Source organism: Mobula hypostoma, chromosome 2 (genome assembly GCF_963921235.1).
Source record: "Mobula hypostoma chromosome 2, sMobHyp1.1, whole genome shotgun sequence".
NCBI classification, from domain to species: Eukaryota; Metazoa; Chordata; class Chondrichthyes; order Myliobatiformes; family Myliobatidae; genus Mobula; species Mobula hypostoma.
Genome location: NC_086098.1, coordinates 39833603 through 39855823, shown reverse-complemented (window position 1 = coordinate 39855823; position 22221 = coordinate 39833603).

Below are 22221 nucleotides of genomic sequence, written 5' to 3'. Positions count from 1 at the left end.
AGTTGGAATGTCCAAAGGCTTAGCATGACCAGTGGCCAATATTTTTGTATGTCTTTTGCATTGGCCAAGAGAGATTTTGCCTCCATAATATTGATGTCCTCTTGAAAAAACAAACATTTTCATCATAGGGGATGGACATTAATAATGCAATGGTCAATAGCTCAATACTTCACTGCAGTATCAAGTAAGGTAATGTATTCCAATCTTGAGGTGGAGTTAAAGGAATACGTAAAGCTCTAATAACTGACAGTGCTATCTCTGAATGAACCGTTAGATTTAATGGAATAACTAAGAAAACTGGCAGATTTGTTAATGGTATGTTATTTTCAATGTTTACAAAATATTTTTGAAAAGGTTATTAATTATATACTGTAGATGAAGGATCTATATAAGTATAGATTTTCCAATGTATTTGACTATCTCAACAAACATTCAGATTGGTACTATTGGAGTTACTGCAATTGTCATGGAGCATCTGACAAGTACAGTACATTGCTGTTACTGATATGGAAGTAGGCAATCTTTATAGCAGAAATATGTGGGGTGAATTATTTACCAAGAATACAAATAGGTTGAGTCAATATTAGTGGCTGTGGAATTAAGTTTGTGCTACAGATATGGAGGCTGTGCCAAGTGTCAGGTGTTAATTAGAGGAACCTGTGGTAGGCTCTTCACTTTCTTAGACAGAACCACAGGGCTAAGAATGATTTGTTTCCAGCCCAGTTCTATGGGCTCTGAAGTGGCTGAGAAGGATCAGAAGCCACAGGAGGGGTTAGTGGTGCTTGACAAGGTAGAGAACCTGGGAGGTTCTATAATCTTTATATTATTTTTGCTCTGGTGAAGCAGATCATCTCCTTCCTGAGAAGTGACTTGGATCCACTCCAATTTGCCTACTAATGCAACAGGTCCACAGCAGATTCCATCTCATTGGCTCTTTATTCAACCCTGTAAGATCCGGACAGCAAAGATGCATACATCCGGATTCTCTGTATCGACTATAGCTAGGCATCCCCTCACTACTAAACAAGAAGCTTCAAGATCTTAACCTCAATATCTCCTTGTGCAATTGGATAGTTGATTTCCTCACTTGCAGACCCCAGTCAGGTTGGATTAGCAACAACATCTTCTCCACAATCTCCATCAGCAAAGGTACATCACAAGGTTGTATGCTTGCCCCCGCTCTACTCGCTTTACATTATGTCTGTGTGGCTAAGCACAGCTCAATGCCATATTCAAGTTTGCTGACAACACCACTGTTGTTAGCCAAATCAAAGGTGGTGATGAATTAGCATATAGGAGGGAGACTGAAAATCCGGATGATTGGTGCCGCAACAGCAATCTTTTACTCAGTGTCAGCAAGACCAATGAGCTGATTATTGACTTCAGGAGGAGGAAACCAGAGGTCCATGAACCAGTCCTCATCAGAAGATCAGAGGTGGAGAGGGTCAGCAACTTTACATTCCATGGTGCTATCATTTCAGAGGATCTGTCCTGGGATCAGCACATAAGTGCCATTACAAAGAAAGCATGGTAGATCCTCTACCTCATTAGGATTTTGCAAAGATTCAGCATGACATCTAAAACTTTGACAAACATCTATAGATGTGTGGTGGAGAGTATATTGACTAGCTGCTTCACAGCTTGGTGTAGAAACACCAATGCCCTTGAGCAGAAAATCCTACAAAAAGTAATGGATGCAGCTCAGTCCATTACGAGTAAAGCCTTCTCCACTATTGAATGCATCTACATGAAACACTGTCACAGGAAAACAACATCCATCATCAGGACACAACACCATCCAGGACATGCTCTCTTCTCGCAGTGACCAACAGGAAGAAGGTAAAGGAGCCTCAGGACTCTCACCACAAGGTTCAGGAACGGTTATTACCCCTCATCAATCAGGCTCTTGAACCAAAGGAGATAACTCCTCTCACCATCAGCTGCCCCATCACTGAAATGTTCCCACAGCCTATGGACTCACTTTCAAGGACTCTTCGCTTCCTGTTCTCGTCATTAGTTGCTTATCTACTTATTACTATTATTTTCTTCTTTTTGTATTTGTGGGGTCAATAGGGTCTTCCATTGATTCTACTATGGTTATTATTCTGCTGTGTACTTATGGAGTATGTCCACAAGAAAATGAATCTCAGGGTTGTAAATGGTGACATAGATGTACATTGATATTAACTTTACTTTGAACTTTGAACTTTATCAAAGTTACTTGAGGTAAGTTAGTATCTTCTCTGATAGGTACAGGGCAGGCATTCCCATGAGTCAATGTGGATGTCAGATGTGTTTCAAGAACCTGCTAAGAATGCCCTTGAAGCTTTTCCTCTATCCCTCGGGAAATCTCTTGCCGTAATAGAGATAAGAATAGATAGTCTTTTTCAGGGGGTTGTAGTGAGGCTTGAGAATAACTGCCTCTGGCTGAGTGCAATTATAGCCCTGAAGCTGGAGCTGTTGATATAGGAGAGACAAAAATCAGGAGTCAGAGAAGGCTGCAATAGCAAAGGGCTATTCAAATTTATTCACAGTATTTACTTCAAAACTAATCTGCAGTCGAAGAAAGCACAACAATAAAGCAGCAATGTAGCCCCCCAAAAAAACCTGTTCACAATTTCCCGATGAAACCCAAAATCTTCTTGATAACCGTTACGGACTAAAATAGATTATTCACCATCTTCTTGTTCCAACACAAACAAGTTAATGTTTCTAACCTCATATTCCTCCACTGAGAACATAAGAATGTATAAAATAGCAGCAGGAGTAGACCTCCAGGTTCTTCGAACCTGCTCCACCATTCACTGGGAGTACAACAGATTTTCCACAATGTCCCACTTAATGTCCAGAAACTGATTATGACTGAGCCTCCACAGCCTCTGGGCTAGAGAATGTCAAATGTTCTCCACCTTCTGTGTGGAGCAGTTTCTCTTCGTTTTTGTCCTAAATGGCCTAACCCCTTCTTTGAAAATATACCTGCAGATTCATCAGCCAGGGGAAACATCTACTCTGAATCTAGCCTGTGAGGCCATTGAAGAATACTGTAAGCTTTGTTGAAACCTCATCTCATTTTTAAACGTTCTCAAGAACATGGACCCAGTCTATTCAATTCTGCCTTCTCTGGTAACAGTCTAGTAAATGTCTGCTGCACTCCACTGGAAGGAAAGTACATTCTTTCTTAGGTAAGAAGACCAAAGCTCTACACAATAACCAGGTGCAGTCTCACCAACAGCCTACACAACTGCAATCCATACTCTTTGTTATAAAGATTAACATAATATTGGTCAATTAATTGTTCAGTGCACCTGCATGTTGGCCTTCAGTAATTTTTGTACAAGCATCCTTTGAATATATTTCTCAGCATTAAACAGATAACTGTTTTTCTGTTATGTGTATCAAAGTGAAAAATCTCACACTTTCCTACATGATTTTTTTTATCTGTCATATTCCTGTTCATATTTCCTTGTAGCTCTTTACCTTCTCCTTCATTTTCTCAAGCCCATCAGCAAAATTGAGAACTCAACAGCTAAGTTTTATAATATTAATTCTGAAAAGCTGATCCCATTCAATTCCCTGCTATATCCACTAGCCACAGTTGCCAATTGTCAATAATCTGTGTATTCTCATTGATTGTTTTCTCTCCAACAACCAATTCTCAATCCACTACTCCTACATTAACCCACCTCCTACATCAAATTATTCACCACTATCTATACTGTGAATCACATTCTCAAAGAATTCCAGCAGATTAGTCAAATATGAGACACAAGGGATTCAGCAGATGCTGAAGATCTCGAGCAACACACAGAACGTTAGTGGAACTCGGTGGGTCTGGTAGCATCTACGGAGGGAAATAAACAGTCAAAGTTCCTGACCTGCTGAGTTTCTCTAGCATTTTGTATGTGTTGTAGTCAAACATGATTTTACTTTCATAAGCCTATGTTGACTTTGCTCAGTCTTTTTATTCGATTTTTATTTATTACAAGTTGAGAACGGAAGGTAGAAAAGGTGAGTAAGAGAGCTAAGAGAAGTAGAAGAAAGGGGTAAATGGAAAGAGGAGGGTAGATGACAGAAGAGATGTGGAGAAAGAAAGGGTATGAATAGAAAAGGAGAGGAGAGGGGGAGAAAGGGGAGAGAGAAATGGGGAAGACCTGGGACAGTGAGAAATCTATAACTTTCAGGCTAATACAGTAGATCAGCAGTTCTCTGTCTTCTCTCTATCTCCTTTCTTAAGTGATAAAGTCACATTTGCTATTCTCCAAACCCCTGGATCATTTCCAGTCTCTGAGAAACTTTGGAAGATGACAACCAGAGCATCCATTAAAGCCATTCCTTCAAATAATCATCTTCCTAGGCTTTATCAGATCTCCAGTACTGTATTTTGATTAAAATTTGGTTCATTCAATTTTGATATTCTTGCTGGACTCTTGATTCCCCAATATATCTTCCCAGAGTACAGTTGCAAAATAAACGTTTAATTCCTCTGCTAATACCTTAATTTCCATTAAATATTCTCCTGGGTCTTCAGTAAGCAGGCTTCATTTGCCCACAGTAATGTTTATCACATAGAGTCAATTCTTATGTTCCATACCAGTCTGCTGTCATATTCTACTTGTCTTTCTTTATCAATTTCTTGGTTCTTCAAAGCTGTGTTCTAAAATACTTCCTATCCTCAGGCCCACAGCTTTTTCTGGCATTCTCTTACAAGCCTCTTTCTTGGATTTAATGTTACCATTAATTTCTCTCACCAATCACAGATGAATTTTTCCCATTGAGGGTTTGTTCCTCTAAAGAATATTTGTTTTGCAACTCTGTATTATTTCTTTAAATACTAACCATTGGCTGTCCACCATCATTTCAATGTACTGTCCCAATCAACAAACAGTAATTTTCCTCATTTCTTTTACTATTGATGGTGAGGACCTACAAGTACCTGGGAGTGCATCTGGATGACATACTTAAGTGGAGCACCAACATAGAGGCTGTGTACAAGAGGGGCCAGAGTTGCCTGTACTTCCTGAGGAGACTGAGATCCTTTGGAGTATGCAGGCCTCTTCTTCACATGTTCTACCAGTCTGTTGTCGCCAGTACAAACTTGTATGTGGTGGTGTGCTGAGGCAATGGCACCAACCTGGGTGATGCCAACAGGTGCAATAAACTGTTTAGAAGGTTGGCTCTGTTGTAGGAGTCAAACTGGACACGCTGAAGTCTGTGTTAGAACAAAGGACCTTACAGAAAATCCTGGCAATTCTGGGCAATGTTTCTCACCCTCTGCATGCCACCTTGGCTGAACAGTGGAACACATTTAGCAATAGACTAAGACAACTGTTCTGTTCCAAAGAGCGCTATATGAGCTCATTCTTACCCTCAGCCATTAGACTCTTTAATGAGTCAACCGATAGCTGGGGAAGTGATGACCCTCTCCTGATAGACTGTTTGAGGTAACTTATTTTTTATTCTTTCTTACTTCTCTTCTAATATTTGTGTATCAGTCCACTTGTAATTCTACTGTGACTCTAATTTCCTTTGGGATCTATTAATTTGGAATATAAAACTCCACTAACTGGTTCCTTTTTGACTTTGGTGATGCCAGCATTGACAGATTTTCCAGACAATTAGATATCACTCCCATTAATACCTCAAAAATTTAATTCATATCTTTTAGATGTAATGCAGCAATGTCGTAAATTTCTCAGTAATACCAGTGAGTTTAAAGAGAGCATGAGAAACAGGTCTCTAATAAGTTTAAAGGAAATGCTGGAAATGGAGTTGTGGCAAGTTTAAAGGAAGTGTAGGAAACAGGGCCTGGGATAGTTTAAAGTGAATGCTGGAAACAAGGATCCAATGAGCCTGTGTTGAAATCTTTGCCATTTCTGAATAGTCAGATAGCAGATTATCAGATTCCTCAGTGGTTTCCTTTGTTTAGATCTAAAATCCCAGTTTTGCATTGAATTTCATCATTTTCAAACTCAATGTAAACTTTCATCACGCTATGGTCTGTCTTTCCCAAAAGTCCCTTGACAACAAGATTATCAGTTTACCTCTTCTCACTGAATAACACAAAATTCAAAATAGTCTTTTTTCTCAAATGACTCCTCAACTTACTGGTCTGGAATTGAATCTCTTATACATTGCTTTTCTTATTACAGCCAATTTTATTCATCCATTCTATATGTAGTTATGAATCTTGCATGACTACTACATTTCTTTCACACATCACTAATTTCCACATTTATTCAATATCTAAAAACTATTTGGTGGCATAAAAATCCTAAAAGCATTTTCTGTGTTTAGCTAATTATTATCTCAACAAAAAATTAATTCTAGTTCTACATCATGGCCTGTCAACATTAGATCAAGTAATCAGCTCCTGGGCTTCTGCAGGCAACAAGAGAGTGTCGGGCCCCAGGGTTTTTAGTGCACCTGAAATAGTTAATTGTTGTTAATCGATTCGAGTTCCTTGTGTTTTTTCTTGAGTGGCTTGCTCCTTGTAATACGGTTTCCAGCTGCTTTCTGTTTAAACTAGTTAAATTTATTTTGATAGGCTTGGGGATTCCATATTAATTGTATTATTTAAGTGACCATCCAATTAGCACTAATTGTGGGGTCCTAGTTTTGAGAATGTTATGTCTCACAGTGTTGCTTGGCTGAGTCTCCAATATTCTGTTGGAATTCATATGAATAAATTTTGGTTGCCATCTCTAAATTGGAGCCTGCCTTTCCTCCATGTTTTGGATTCAACATCACAAGCGCCTATTGTAACAGATCATTTTTCACCACTGCGCCGATCTCCTCTCTTATTGACAGTGCTACAAACACATCTTTGCCCTGCTGACTGTTCTTGCTAATTAGAAAAACATAGAAAACCTACAGCACAATTCAGGCCCTTCGGCCCACAAAGCTGTGCCAAACATATCCCTACTTTAGAACTACCTAGGCTTTACCCATAGCCCTCTATTTTTCTAAGCTCCATCTAGCCATCCAGGAGTCTCTTAAAAGACCCTATCATTGAAAATTCTAGAATATTTAGCTCCCACTTTCATTCACTTACCAATTATACTATTGGGGAAAGTTTAACTGAGCTTGGCAGGTGTTGGAAAACTCATAGGGAAGTTAGAGAGAGAACAAGATGGGAAGGCGAACTAAAAAAGCAGAAAACAAACTAAATTGGCAACAAAAACAAAATCAAACAACAAAGGAGATGAAAAATTTAAAATGTCTAAAGCCAAGGCACTCTATCTGAATACTCGCAGCATTTGCAACAGGGAAACAAATCAGCAGTGTAAATAGTTCTAGTATAGTTTGATCAATCGTATAATTGCTAAGTATTTCTCCACATGTTATGGTTGTGCACATTGTCATTCTAAACTCTACTATTCTGATGCCCTTTTGCCAGTTCTGTATGCACCCATCTTCTATAAACCAGATTATCAATATCTATGGTAGGTGTTTGAATATTTCTCTAAGGAATAATCTATCACCATTTCCTAGATAATTTATTCACATTAAAAGTATGAAGAAGATGGAAAATGATGGATATATTCAGTCAGGCATGTCACGTTTCATCTACAAAGAAAGAACCAAGGCTGATGTCTTACTGAGAATTTTCAGAATATTTTGTTATGATTTTAAATTTCTAGCATCTGCAGTTTTGAGTTATCTGCTTGAAAACATATTGCTTTCAAGTTTTCAATCATTTGATAAAACTAGTTTCCTGGGAAAAGCATTTCTAATTAGGGTTAAATACAATACAGTGACATTTCATCAATAAAATTATTTTATGGACTGCCAATTTCTATTTGAATGGGGACATTAAAGACATTTCATTTAGTATAATATTGTTCATCTTTTCTTGAGTTGAGTCACCTTACAATTACACAATAAAGACCTTGTCTGACTTTGGCAATTTTCTGAAGATATTCACAACACTTGTACAATGTTAAAGTTGGAATTCAAAAGAAGAGGTAATAATTAATTAGACATCCAGCAATTCTTATAGATGTACAGGAATAAGTCCGTTAAGTCATAGCCTTTTTTTAACATTGAACATGAAGAGCTCTAATATAAAATATAACTGGTATTTCATCCAGAAGAGTGATGGTTGTGAACTTCAGGGACTATTTTGGCAATGCCAGGAAACCTATATTAAAGTCTTATTTGGAGGGTTTAGGATTACTTTACAAGCATCTATTTTCTATCATTAATTAAGAATATCGCTGCAATTCTTGAGCAAACTGTAGTTGCATGGCTCTTTAATAAAAGATTTTTTGTGATGGGTAATTTTAATAGTTTTAAACTCTATGTTGGTTTTAAGTTCACACTGGACTGATTTATTCTAATACAAATACAGTAATTGTCCTAATTATAGTCCAGGTGGAAGGGGCTCACTAAAACTGAGTATCTTATTCATACATAGTTACACTTAAACATAAAATTCTTTACTTTGTTCAGAATCAGTTTCTCACAATGCACTGAAATCAATTCACCAAAAGTGTATATTTTGTTATATCTGGTTGCTACTACAATGTAACATGCAATTTAAAAAGAAACTATCAAAACCAACTATTTTATTCACTCAGTAAATGGAAGGTTCGACTCTTGACAGAGATTGACATTTCCTAGAAAATAGCATATAATTTTGTAGACATAAATAAATTGGAAAGCCAATGAAGTGTAATCATTTTACCTAACTGCTGTAAAGCTATTTTGACGCAACAATTGTGCAGAGAAAGGTCAACTCTATTGTGTATATCAGTAAGAATAATTCTTATCAACAGATCAAAGCTACAGTTACTATTGAACTAGCAGTGACATCTGCTGCAGTTGTTTCAAAGTGGGAAGGAGTATATCTATCATTTCAGTTCAAACTGCTGAATTTCATTGAAAAAAAAAATCCTGAAATTAATGTGATTGATAGAATGGCATCCTTTGTACCTGTCAACAGGTCAAAGAACATTTTATAGCTTCGAAGCCCTGATTGATACAAATATAGAAAGAGTGAACAGCTTTGCAGAATCTGACAAACTCAGCAAAACCGTGCAGAGCTTACTCCACAATAAATCTTCTTAACATTTCCAAAGGTTAAAACTCTAATAATATAATGCTTAAATCTCTTTTTGTATGGCCTTGGGACAAAGGATGCATGTCTCTGGGAGCTGAACGTCCAAGGATACACGGAGTATCAGAAGGATAGGCAGGTAGGCAGAGGGGGTGGTGTGGCTTTATTGGTAAGAAATGATATTAAATCATTAGAAAGAGGTGACATAGGATTGGAAGGTGCAGAATCTTTATGGGTTGAGCTAAGAAATTGCAGGGGTAAAAGGACCCTGATGGCAGTTATATACAGGCCTCCTAACAGCTGCCCTGATGTGGACTACAAATTACACCAGGAAATAGAAAAGGCTTGTCAGAAGGGCAGTGTTTTGATAATTGTGGGGGATTTTAACATGCGTATGGATTGGGAAAATCTGGTCGGCACTGGATCTCAAGGGAGAGAATTTGTAGAATGTCTACAAGATGGCTTTTTAGAACAGCTTGTTGTTGAGCCCACTAGGGGATCGGCTGTACTGGATTGGGTATTGTGTAATGAACCAGAGATGATTAGAGAGGTTGAGGTGAAGGAACCCTTACGAGGCAATGATCATAACATGATTGAGTTCACTGTGAAATTTGAAAAAGAGAAGCCGAAATCCGATGTGTCGGTATTTCAGTGGAGTAAAGGAAATTACAGTGGCATGAAAGAGGAACTGGCCAAAGTTGACTGGAAAGGGACACTAGCGGGAAGGACGGCAGAGCAGCAGTGGCTGGAGTTTATGTGAGAACTGAGGAAGGTGCAAGATAGATATATTTCAAAAAAGAAGAAATTTTCTAATGGAAAAAGGATGCAACCATGGCTGACAAGAGAAGTCAAAGCCAAAGTTAAAGCAAAGGAGAGGGCATACAAGGAAGCAAAAATTAGTGGGAAGACAGAGGATTGGGAAGTTTTTAAAAACTTGCAAAAGGAAACTAAGAAGGTCATTAAGAGGAAAAAGATGAACTATGAAAGGAAGCTAGCAAATAATATCAAAGAGGATACTAAAAGCTTTTTCAAGTATATAAAGAGTAAAAGACAGGAGAAAGTAGATATAGGACTAATAGAAAATGATGCTGGAGAAATTGTAATGGGAGATAAGGAGATGGCGGAGGAACTGAACGAGTAATTTGCATCAGTCTTCATTGAGGAAGACAGCAGTATACCAGACACTCAAGGGTGTCAGAGAAGAGAAGTGTGCGCAGTCCCATTTACAGCAGAGAAAGTACTCAGGAAGCTGAATAGTCTAAGGGTAGATAAATCTCCCGGACCAGATGGAATGCACCCTCGTGTTCTGAAGGAAGTAGCTGTGGAGATTGTGGAGGCATTAGCAACGATCTTTCAAAAGTCAATAGATTCTGGCATGGTTCCGGAGGACTGGAAGATTGCAAATGTCACTCCGCTATTTAAGGAGGGGGCAAGGAAGCAAAAAGGAAATTATAGACCTGTTAGCTTGACATCAGTGGTTGGGAGGTTGTTGGAGTCGATTGTCAAGAATGAGATTACAGAGTACCTGGAGGCATATGACAAGATAGGCAGAACTCAGTATGGTTTCCTTAAGGGAAGATCCTGCCTGACAAACCTATTGCAATTTTTTGAGGAAATTACAAGTAGGCTAGACAAGGGAGATGCAGTGGATGTGTGTATTTGGATTTTCAGAAGGCCTTTGACAAGGTTCCACATATGAGGCTGCTTAACAAGATAAAAGCCCATGGAATTACAGGAAAGTTACATACGTGGATAGGGCGTTGGCTGATTGGCAGGAAACAGAGAGTGGGAATAAAGGGATCCTATTCTGGTTGGCTGCTGGTTACCAGTGGTGTTCCACAGGGGTCTGTATTGGGGCCACTTCTTTTTACTTTGTACATCAATGATTTGGATTATGGAATAGATGGCTTTGTGGCTAAGTTTGCTGATGATACAAAGATAGGTGGAGGGGCTGGTAGTGCTGAGGAAGCAGAGAGTCTGCAGAGAGACTTGGATAGATTGGGAGAATGGGCAGAGAAGTGGCAAATGAAATACAATGTTGGAAAGTGTATGGTTATGCACTTTGGCAGAAGAAATAAACGGACAGGCTATTATTTAAATGGGGAGAGAATTCAAAGTTCTGAGATGCAACGGGACTTGGGAGTCCTCGTGCAGGATACCCTTAAGGTTAACCTCCAGATTCAGTCAGTGGTGAAGAAGGTGAATGCAATGCTGGCATTCATTTCTAGAGGAATAGAGTATAGGAGCAGGGATGTGATGTTGAGGCTCTATAAGGCACTGGTGAGACCTCACTTGGAGTACTGTGTGCAGTTTTGGGCTCCTTATTTAACAAAGGATGTGCTGACGTTGGAGAGGGTATAGAGAAGATTCACTAGAATGATTCTGGGAATGAGAGGGTTAACATATGAGGAACATTTGTCCGCTCTTGGACTGTACTCCTTGGAGTTTAGAAGAAAGAGGGGTGGATCTCATAGAAACATTTCGAATGTTGAAAAGCATGGACAGAGTGGATGTGGCAAGGTTGTTTCCCATGATGGGGGAGTCTAGTACGAGAGGGCATAATTTAAGGATTGAAGGGTGCCCATTCAGAACAGAAATGCAAAGAAATTTTTTCAGCCAGAGTGTGGTGAATCTGTGGAATTTGTTGCCACTGGCAGCAGTGGAAGTCAAATCATTGGGTGCATTTAAGGCAGAGATTGATAGGTATCTGAGTAGGCAGGGCATCAAAGGTTATGGTGAGAAGGCGGGGAAGTGGGACTAAGTGGGAGATTGGATCAGTTCATGATAGAATAGCGGACTCGATGAGATGAATGGCTGACTTCTGCTCCTTTGTCTTATGGTGTTATGGTCTTAAGACCACAATTCAAGATTTTTAATGCAGTACATAAATGTCTTGAAGAGTAAGTTTATTCCATTTCCATCTAATCTTTTGTTTACACCATAGCCTATTGATCTGAAAGAGAGAAGGTTCCTAAAGCTGGTAGGAACTTGTGGAACTGGATGCAGATAGGTGGTGTTGTAATCATGTAAACATAGAGGAAAAACATGAATGCATTGGAAAACTGGCTTCAGTCAACAGACTTTTATTTTATTTAACTTGAGCATATTAGGTTGCTTGTGATTAACTCAGGAAAGACGGATTGCCGACTAACTTATGACAATTCACTATGGAGCTATATTTCAACTCAACTGCAAATTTAGACCAGAACACCATAATACATAGGAGCAGAATTAGTCCATTCAGGCCTCAGGTCTGCTCCACCATTCAATCATGGCTGATTTATTATCCCTCTCAACCCTATTCTCCTGTCTTTTCTCCATAACCTTTGACATCCTTATTATTCAAAAACATATCAACCTCCCCTTTAAGTGTACCCAATGACTAAGCCTCACAGTCATCTGTGGCAATGAATTCCACAGATTCACCACCTTTTGGCTAAAGAAATTCTTCCTCATCTCTGTTTTAAAGGGATATACTTTTATTCTGAGGCCGTGCCCTCTGGTCCTAGACTCACCCACTATAGGAAACATCCTCACCACATCCACTGTATCTAGGCCTTTCAATATCTAGTAATTTTCAATGAGATCCCCTCATCCTTCCAAACCTCAGCGAGTACAGGCCGTAAGCCATCACACACTCCTCATATGTTAATCCTTTCTTTCCTGAGAACCTCCTGTGGGCTCTCTCTTATACCAGCATATCCTTTTTAGACAGGGGGTCCAAAACAGCTGACAATACTCCAAATGTGATCTGACCAATGTCTTATAAAGCCTCAGCATTATATTCTTGTGTTTAGATTCTGATGCTTTTAAAATGAATGCTCACATTGTGTAATGCCCTGGTTAAGGACAATGGTCTATTTTAGGGTCTTTTGATGAGAGCTGCGGAGCAGGGCACAAGGGAAGACGCCTTAAAATGCCTTTGGAAAGAGAGTCCCCAGATGACTGGCTCCAAGGAGAAAGGGCCAACGCTCCAGAGAGAGACCCAGTTTGTTCAGGATGGACTTTGAGGGAAGTTCAGAATGTGGTGGGTGCTTTCATGCAGACCGTGGGTCCAGCACCTGAGTACGAGATACATCTCCGAATACTCCAGTATGAGCTCCAATGGCTGTGTGCACATTGGACTGGTATAACTGGTAATGGGCTCTTTTCTTTTTTCTATTAACTGTTTGATAAAGATGAAATTGGTAATTATACTTCCTTTATGCGATGTACGATCTGCTATTGCTGACCAATAATTACATATGGGCAGTATTTACACAGCATTTGTTCAGATTGAGGTTCATTTAATCAGAACGTCACGACGTTCCTGTTTGGTTGAACCCCAAATCAGACCGACCATAGATGTATACTGCTTATGAAGGGTGGCCTTCTCACCGCTGAGTCACGAGGCTGTTAGCAGAGTTGGCTAACGAGCTGAGTTTGTATACGAGTCCAGTGAGAAGGTTATAATTGCATTTGCCTTTCTTACCACTACACTAACTCAACCTGCAAGTTAACTTTCAGGGACACCTGCATGAAAATCCATCTTAGGTGTTTTGAAATTCACAAATGAAAGTAAACCGTGAACACAAGACAATATACCGTAAATATGCAGTAATCGACACTATTGCTTTCCAACTAATGGAAAAGGGTTGTTATAGTTTACTTTTTTGGTCATCTTCATAGCTGGACCTACTTTGCTCTGTCTGCATTGACTGAAACTTTAGATTAATAAGAACACAAGCTGCTTGAACAGAAAACACCTCCTGAGAGACCTGCAGCTGGACAGCATAGAACGTGTTTGCAGAGCCACAAAACAGAGAATCAGGGACAGGACACAGGGTGAACAGGCAAGGACTTGGCTTCCTTGCTTTGACTGAGCAGCAGTATTCAGGAAGCTTATGTAGGTAGTTGGCACAGGCAACTGCAAATTACTGGATGAAGGCTTGATGCCTGCTGTACTTGGTGGCTGTGCCTTACCAATGGCTTTCAACATCTATGAACAACATAAGTACCTGAGTGAGGTCTGCAACTCTTGATGTAACCCTCCTCCAAGTTTAACGGTGGTGGGATGGTTTTCGCAGATCATGGGAAGAGAGGCAAACATCTGTGGAAAGATCGTTGTACTTTCCAGGATTAGTTGAATCAAGAAAATGAACTTGTTTTAACCGCTCAGTCTAACATCCATCAGACACTTCTTCAACATGAAGGAACTCATAATAATGATCAGGTCCACTCATGGCCAGATCCAAAGGCCTGTGTTCTGTATGGACTTGTGGATAATGATACCCTCATATTATTTTTCTTTTTCTTAGCAATCTCTTGGTTTCAAGTGTGACTTACTTACACTTCATATCTATGGACTATAATGTGGCCCATGTGGAAATGGCCTCCTATGACACTGGTGGGATAGGAAGTGTTGGTGAACACAACTTGAAAGGTAGCATCACACACAAAATCATCCAATCCTGATTAAAGTTCTCAGCCTGAATTGTCAACTGTACTTTTTTTCCCCACAGATGTTGCCTGGCCTGCTGAGTTCCTTCAGCATTTTGTGTGTGTTGTTTGGATTTCCAGCATCTGCAGATTTGCTCTTGTTTGTGAGAGGGAGGTAGTATGCTCCTTCTGCTCTTTACACTGAGCTTCTGGGTAATCATGAAGCAATGACTCACTGCCAATCCAAATGGTCCTTCTCCACTGAGCAGTCCGGGGGCCAAAGTTTCTCAGGATACAGTGGGATGGTGTAGTTTTTTTTCCCAAGAGAGCTTTGAGACTAACTTGAGTTTTCACTGTCTCTTTAGTAATCTATTGTCATAACATAGCTTGGAATAGTGTATCTGCTTTGGAAGTCTGATATTGTGTCAGGACACTGGAGCAGGGATCCAATTGCAGACCCAGTACTGTGCACACAGTGATTTTAATTGAGTAACAAATTTCGAGGAGTAGACAAAGTCTGCGTCAAAGTTCACGCAGCAAATAAAACATCCAGAGAAATCCAAAAACCAAGGAAACAGCAGGGTCCATATTCAGACAGACAGAGTACAGATACAAATGCTAGAAAAGCTTAGGAAAATCTGGTGAAAACACAGGACTGAAATACACTGAGCAATAAACAGAGAGGCAGGTGATAGGTGGAGCACAATGAGACACAGGTGGCAGCAGTACAGGTAATAATGAGAAACAGATGAGAGACAGAGTAATACAGGGGCCGGAGTAGAACAGGGGTGGGTTCAGGAGCACATGGCAGTGCAAAACCACAGACTGACAGCTAGAGGGAAACACACAAAAAGACAGAGTTCATCTGGAGGTGCTGACATATTGGAACAATATGGCCTACTCTATAGAGCCCATTGAATATAGTGAGGACTGGAACGTTGGGGATGTTGCACTGGGAAAAAATGTAGCCATTGCTCCATCTCTCTTGCAAATGCATTGGAGGATATTGCAAAGATAGCCGAGGTGGAACCGACCTTGTACATGTGGTGTCTGCAGTAAGTATCAGTTTGTCACTTTAGGAACCATACCTGTTCTTACAAGTTGCATTTGAGTCTTCCAAATCAACTGCAAGTCAAGCCTATTAGGCTGGCCGTTTTGCAGTTTTGCAGTTTTGCAGGGAACTGTGCTTCTACTCTGCACTAAACAATGCATCACTTCCAGTGGTATGAAAGGCTTTGCAATATTATCCAAGACATTCCTAGTACCCCTCCCCATCCATCAAGACAATGAAGACTATTTTATACAGTAGATTCAATTAACCTTGATAAAGTTATAAGGCAGCATTTCTTGACTGCATTGGTGCATAGATCACCTACACTCAAATCTTTTTGCTGATGCATCTGATATATGATCTATGTACCAGCCTGGAATGACCTGTCATTTTAAAAAATGCTGGAAACTCTCAGCAGGTCAAGCAGCATTTGTGGAAAGAGAAAAAGAGATATCAGTCCAAAAATGAAATTTCGGATTTCCAGTCTCTGCAGCTCTTTGATTTTTATTTACAATCAGCAGTTATTTTGCATCTTGTTGAAAGATGCCCAATGCCTGTTTACAGTTTTCCTGTTGGGTCAGCTGAGAATGAAATCTAAAGGCATCATTCATGAATATCATGGACTCTGTGAAATATTTTTTGGAACTTAGGTGGCTTGTGGCACTTAGATTCCAAAATAAATTTTTGCTATATGAATCATTTATCATGTGCTTTTGATTTGGGCTCTGTTGTGATATGATGGCCACCATTCAATGTGGGGGATTTCAAAGAAGCAGCATTCCTGAAAGATCAAACTTCCTGATTCAAGACCAGGATTAACAGAAATGTGGAAATTGGTTCTATGTGATCAGTCTTTCAAAGGAAGAAACATATTGAACAATAAAAGGGAAAGGTGAAAAAAACAATATTTGGTTTTAATGGCTGTGCATGGAAAGTAATCCTTTCACTTTTTCCCAATAAAATTAACTCAAGCTGATTCCTTACTAAAAAAATAACTGGATTTTCCTACCATTATCCTGATATAATTTTAGGAGGTGATTCAGCAGATGTCATGTACAATAGCTAGGAGAGTCAGTGGATGTTATTTACTTGAATTATCAGAAGGCATTTGGACAAGATGCTGCACTTAGGACTGCTTAGCAAGACAGAGAACCAATGGTGTTAGAGACAAGCTACGAGCATGGTACAAGATTGGCTCTGTCAGAGGAAGAAAGTAGGGATAAAGGGATCCTATTCAGGATATCTGCTGGTGACTAGTGGAGTTCTGCAGGGCTCTGTTAAAACCACCACTTTTCATTTCATACAGTAATAATCTGAATGAAAGAACTGATGGTATTGGGCCAAAGGCTGAAGAAGAAGGTATCTGATCGAAGAGGACAGTGAACCATTTAAGAAAAGGGAGGTAAGAGAGAATCAGGGTGAGGTGATGGGCTCTCACCTGTTCTCACCTATCAGCTGCAAGCGTATACTCCTTCCCCTCCTCCTGCCTTTTTTTATTCTGGCTTCTGCCATCTTCCTTTTCAGTCCCAATGAAGGGTCCAAAACATTGGCTGCTTACACCCCACCCCCCACCATAGACACTGCCTGATTTGCTGAATTCCAGCAGCATTTTCTGTGCATAGCTCAAGACATCCAGCATTTGCAGAATCTCACACAAGAAATGCTGGTGAATGCAGCAGGCCAGGCAGAATCTATAGGAAGAGGTACAGTCGACATTTCGGGCTGGGATCCTTCATCAGGAGAAGGGTCTTCGGCCTGAAACATCGACTGTATCTCTTCCTATAGATAGCATAGCAAGAGGATTCGAGTACAGGAGCAGGGAGGTACTACTGCAGTTGTACAAGGCCTTGGTGAGACCACACCTGGAGTATTGTGTGCAGTTTTGGTCCCCTAATCTGCGGAAAGACATTCCTGCCATAGAAGGAGTACAAAGAAGGTTCACCAAATTGATTCCTGGGATGGCAGGACTTTCATATGATGAAAGACTGGATCGACTAGGCTTATACTCTCTGGAATTTAGAAGACTGGGGGGGGATCTTATTGAATCGTATAAAATCCTAAAGGGATTGGACAGGCTAGATGCAGGAAGATTGTTCCTGATGTTGGAGAAGTCGAGAACAAGGGGTCACAGTTGTAGGATAAAGGGGAAGCCTTTTAGGACCGAGATGAGGAAAAACTTCTTGACACAAAGACTGGTGAATCTGTGGAATTCTATGCCACAGGAAACAGTTGAGGCCAGTTCATTGGCTATATTTAAGAGGGAGTTAGATATGGCCCTTGTGGCTAAAGAGATCAGGGGGTATGGAGGGAAGGCTGGTACAGGGTTCTGAGTTGGATGATCAGCCATGATCATACTGAATGGTGGTGCAGGCTCGAAGGGCCGGATGGCCTACTCCTGCGCCTATTTTCTATGTTTCCATGTTTTTCTATACCCTAAAGATTAATTTACGGGTTATCGGTACCAAGGAAGTAAAATCAAATATTAGCATTCATTTTGAGAGAACTAGAATATAAAAGCAATGGTGTCCTGCAGAGGCTTTATAAGGCATCGTTCAGACTGTGTTTGGAATATTGTGAGCAATTTTGGGCCTCATATCTAAGGAATGATGTGCTTGCCTTGGAGAAGGTCCAGAGGATGTTCACAAAAATGATCCCAGAAATGAAAGGCTTAACATACAAGGGGTCTGGGATTTTACTCACTGGAGTTCAGGAGGATGAGGGATGCTGTCATTGAATTCTATTGGATATTGAAAGGCCTGGAGTGTATGTGAAGGGGATGTTTCCATTAGTAACCGAGTCTAAGATCTGAGGGCAGAGACTCAGAATAAAATAACATTACTTTAAAACTGAGATAAGGAGGAATGTTATCAGCCAGAGAGTGGTGAATTCATTGCCACAGAGGGCTATGGAGGTCACGTCATTGAGTGCATTTAAGGCAGAGATTGACAGGTTCTTGATTGATAAAGGAGTTAAGGGTTACAGACGGAAGGCACAAAATGGCATAATTCCATTCCTATATCTTACAGCTTTGTGGTCTTCTGAATTGAATAAATGTGTATATCTGCCTTAGCAATGAAAAAGTTATATCAAAAGTCTTGTATAACTCACTCAAATACATACGACCAAACCTCACCTGTACTCCCTGCTTGGTAAGTTTTACAACAGTCAATCTTAGCCTTGCATGATTGACTATTATATCTGTGCTGACACTTGCAGAATGCCTCATTGGCTGCAAAGATCTTTGGGGGTGACCTGAGGTTGTGAAAGGTTCTATAAAAATTGAAGCCTTTCTTCAGGTCTTGAGGCTTCTCTGAAGGCTATTGTGAGAGAGGTAGTGGGTGAAATCACTTCACATTTTGACCTGATGTCATTTCTAAAAGTGAACTAGCTCTCTTCCATTGTCCAAATTGAAATCTATAAATGAGGATATTTTATAGAAATAATATGACTTAATGCCATGAATCTAGAGATATGGGGTACAAAGTTATAACTTTCTTATGGGGTCTTAAGCACATGAATCACTGATGCAGATTAGAAGTTATATTTATGCATACAGTATATGCCCCAACAATTATGATTATAATATCATTAGTCTTGTGAAATATCAGATGAGTATTTTTGTTACTAAATTTCCTGAAAACTTATATTTGTTACAGAAAATATTCCCAAGTCTTACTGGTTCCTTATTGCTTATTTTATTCTGTGATGTGATTGACTGTAACACAGTTTTCACAAGTGATTTAATAGATTTGTCTGTGTTTGTTACATTTGGATACCTGGAACCCTTTTTCATCCACTTTAATGAAATGAAAGTTAACTCCTTGCAAAGAGTCCAATATTAGGATATCATATGACTGGCACCACGTCTAGTAATAATTAAACATATCCTGGCAATTTACCATCTTCTAAGCCTACTTTCCATCAACAAGCAAGGAAGACGTCAGCAGTATTATCAGTTCCAGACTTCATTAAAGCTCATTGAAACATAAGGAGAAGAACTAAGACCTGAATGTGGGGTGAGTGCTGTTTAAACTAAGGCAATATGCGACCGACTGTGGCATTAATGTACCTTAATAAAATTAAAATGCTGGACATCGAAGGAAAGCCTCCAATGACTGGAATCACTCAGAGTACAAAAGTAATGAATGTGATAGTTAAAAGCCATTGACGTCAGTCCCAGGACATTACTGCAAACACTACTTACAGAAGCATTGTAGGTTCAATCATCTTTATCTTTTTCATCAATGATCAATCAATCATAAGATCTGAAGCTGTTCACTGCTATTGATATATGTTCTGCTCCATTAACTGTTTTGTATGAAGGAATTAAAGTATGGAAGAAAGCATCAAACTCGAATGAGTCAAGGACAGTGGAAGTAGACAAACCATTTATCTTTGCTCTTGCCATGTGGTTGAAGGAATGGAGGTAGCCATTTTGTGAAGCTGTTCTCTACCCTCAATTTTCTGAACTGCCTTGTGAACTGGTTTTACTCAGAAATAACTGTATCAAAGTGCTTTAAAGTGGACACAATGATGCTTTTTGATAATTACTGAACTAACGATCATTTCCTAATAAGAAGTTATTTGCGAGGTACTCTTTGGTATGATAGGGCATTCAGATTTTTGAATACGGTAGTCTGTGTCTGAACTGAGTAACCCAAACCTAGCAATTGCTGGTCTGCTCTGACTCAGAACAAAGAGACATTAATTACAAGTTATCACTTGTGAGAAGGACAATAAAATGATGCTGACTTGCACCAGAGCCAATGAGAAGCTGATACACGTTAGCCAGATGGGCCAGAGTCAGTGAGATTGAAGCACAACATTTGAACTGATGATAAAAGAGCATAAGAATGAGGGGCTTTGAATACAAAGCAGCAAGAACGCCGGAGACTAACTGTCACAAGGAAACACACCCTCCCCCCCGCCATGAGAGAGGCTGGGAGATGAAGAATCAATTGTTTGGCCAATGGTAGATCCCTTGTTTCATTGTTATAATTTGGAGAAGTGATTTGAGTGAATATTGGTAGAGAGGGAACAGTAGAATTCATGTTTTAGGTTGTTGGCCTGGTGTCAATATAGTTACGTAGATATTTGTACAGAGACAATAAACTGAAAGCTTTGATTAATTAAGAGCTATGTAATGAATTGCCTAAGCTTGATCAGTTGATGATAGTCAACAGTTTCTCAGACAAAGAAGCATCTTGTTGACCTGGGATCAATTGATCTATTAAGTGAACAAATTCTATTTGTGCAATGCTGGTGCCAGGCAATGATTGTCCTTAATAAAAATAATAGTTGCTACCAATTAAACAATATATTCACTATAAATGTTCTTAGCATGTACAATTAAGGAAAGTCCCAAGACATTTTATACAAACAATAGGCATGATAGGCATAAGGATATGAGAGTTCAAATTAAGAACGATGAAGGGGAATCGTGCATGGAGCCAGAGGAAATGGGTAATGCTATTTATTCACCAAAGTTAAAGATAAGGATGATAATGAGATTAGAAAGGGATATATTGACATTCTAGGTCACATTGATACCAGGAAGGGAAGGTATTGAGAGTCTTGAAAAATATTAAGGTGGATGAATCCTCAGAGCCTGTTGGGATAGAGTCATAGAGTTATAGAGAAGTAAAGCACAGGAATGGGTCCTTCGGCCCATCCATTCCATGCCGAAACCATTTAAACTGCCTACTCCCAACAACCTGCACCGGGACCTTAACCCTCCATATCCCTACTATCCATGTACCTGTCAAAACTTCTCATAAATGTTGAAATCGAGCTCGCATGGACCACTTGTGCTGGCAGCTCATTCATTCCACACTCTCAAGACCCTCCGAGTGAAGAAGTTTCCCCTCATGTTCCCCTTAAACATTCTAAACTTTCGCTCTTAACCCATGACCTCTGGTTGAAGTTCCACCCAACTTCAGTGAAAAAAGCCTGCTTGCATTTACTCTATCTACACCCCTCATAATTTTACATGACTCTAACAAATCTCCTTTCAATCTTCTACATTCTAAATAATACAGTCCTAATCTATACAATCTTCCCTTATAAGTCAGGTCCTCCTGACCTGGCAACATCCTTTTAAATTTGCTGTTTGTTGACTATATCTCAGTGTTTAACACCATTATTCCCACAATCCTGATAAATTATAGAACCTGGGCCTCTGTACCTCCCTCTGCAATTGGATCCTCGAGTTCCTAACTGGAGGATCACAATCTGTGCAGATTGGTGATAATATCTCCTCCTCGCTGACGAACAACACTGTCACACCTCAAGGGTGAGTGCTTAGCCCACTGCTCTACCCTCTCTATACCTATGACTGTGTGGATAGGTATAGCTCAAATGTCATCTATAAATTTGCTGATGATACAATCATTGTTGGTAGAATCTTAGATGGAGATGAGAAGGCATACAGGAGCGAGATATACCAGCTAGTTGAGTGGTGTCACAGCATGAACTTTGCATTTAATGTTAGTAAGATGAAAGAGCTGATTGTGGACTGCAGGAAGGCTAAGACGAGAGATCAGAAGTGGAGAGAGTGAGTAATTTCAAGTTTTGGGTGTCAAGATCTCTGAGGATCGATGCAGCTATAAAAAAGGCAAGACAGTGACTATATTTCATTCAGAGTTGGAAGGGATTTGGTTTATCACCTAAAACACTCAATAGATGTTCCATGAAG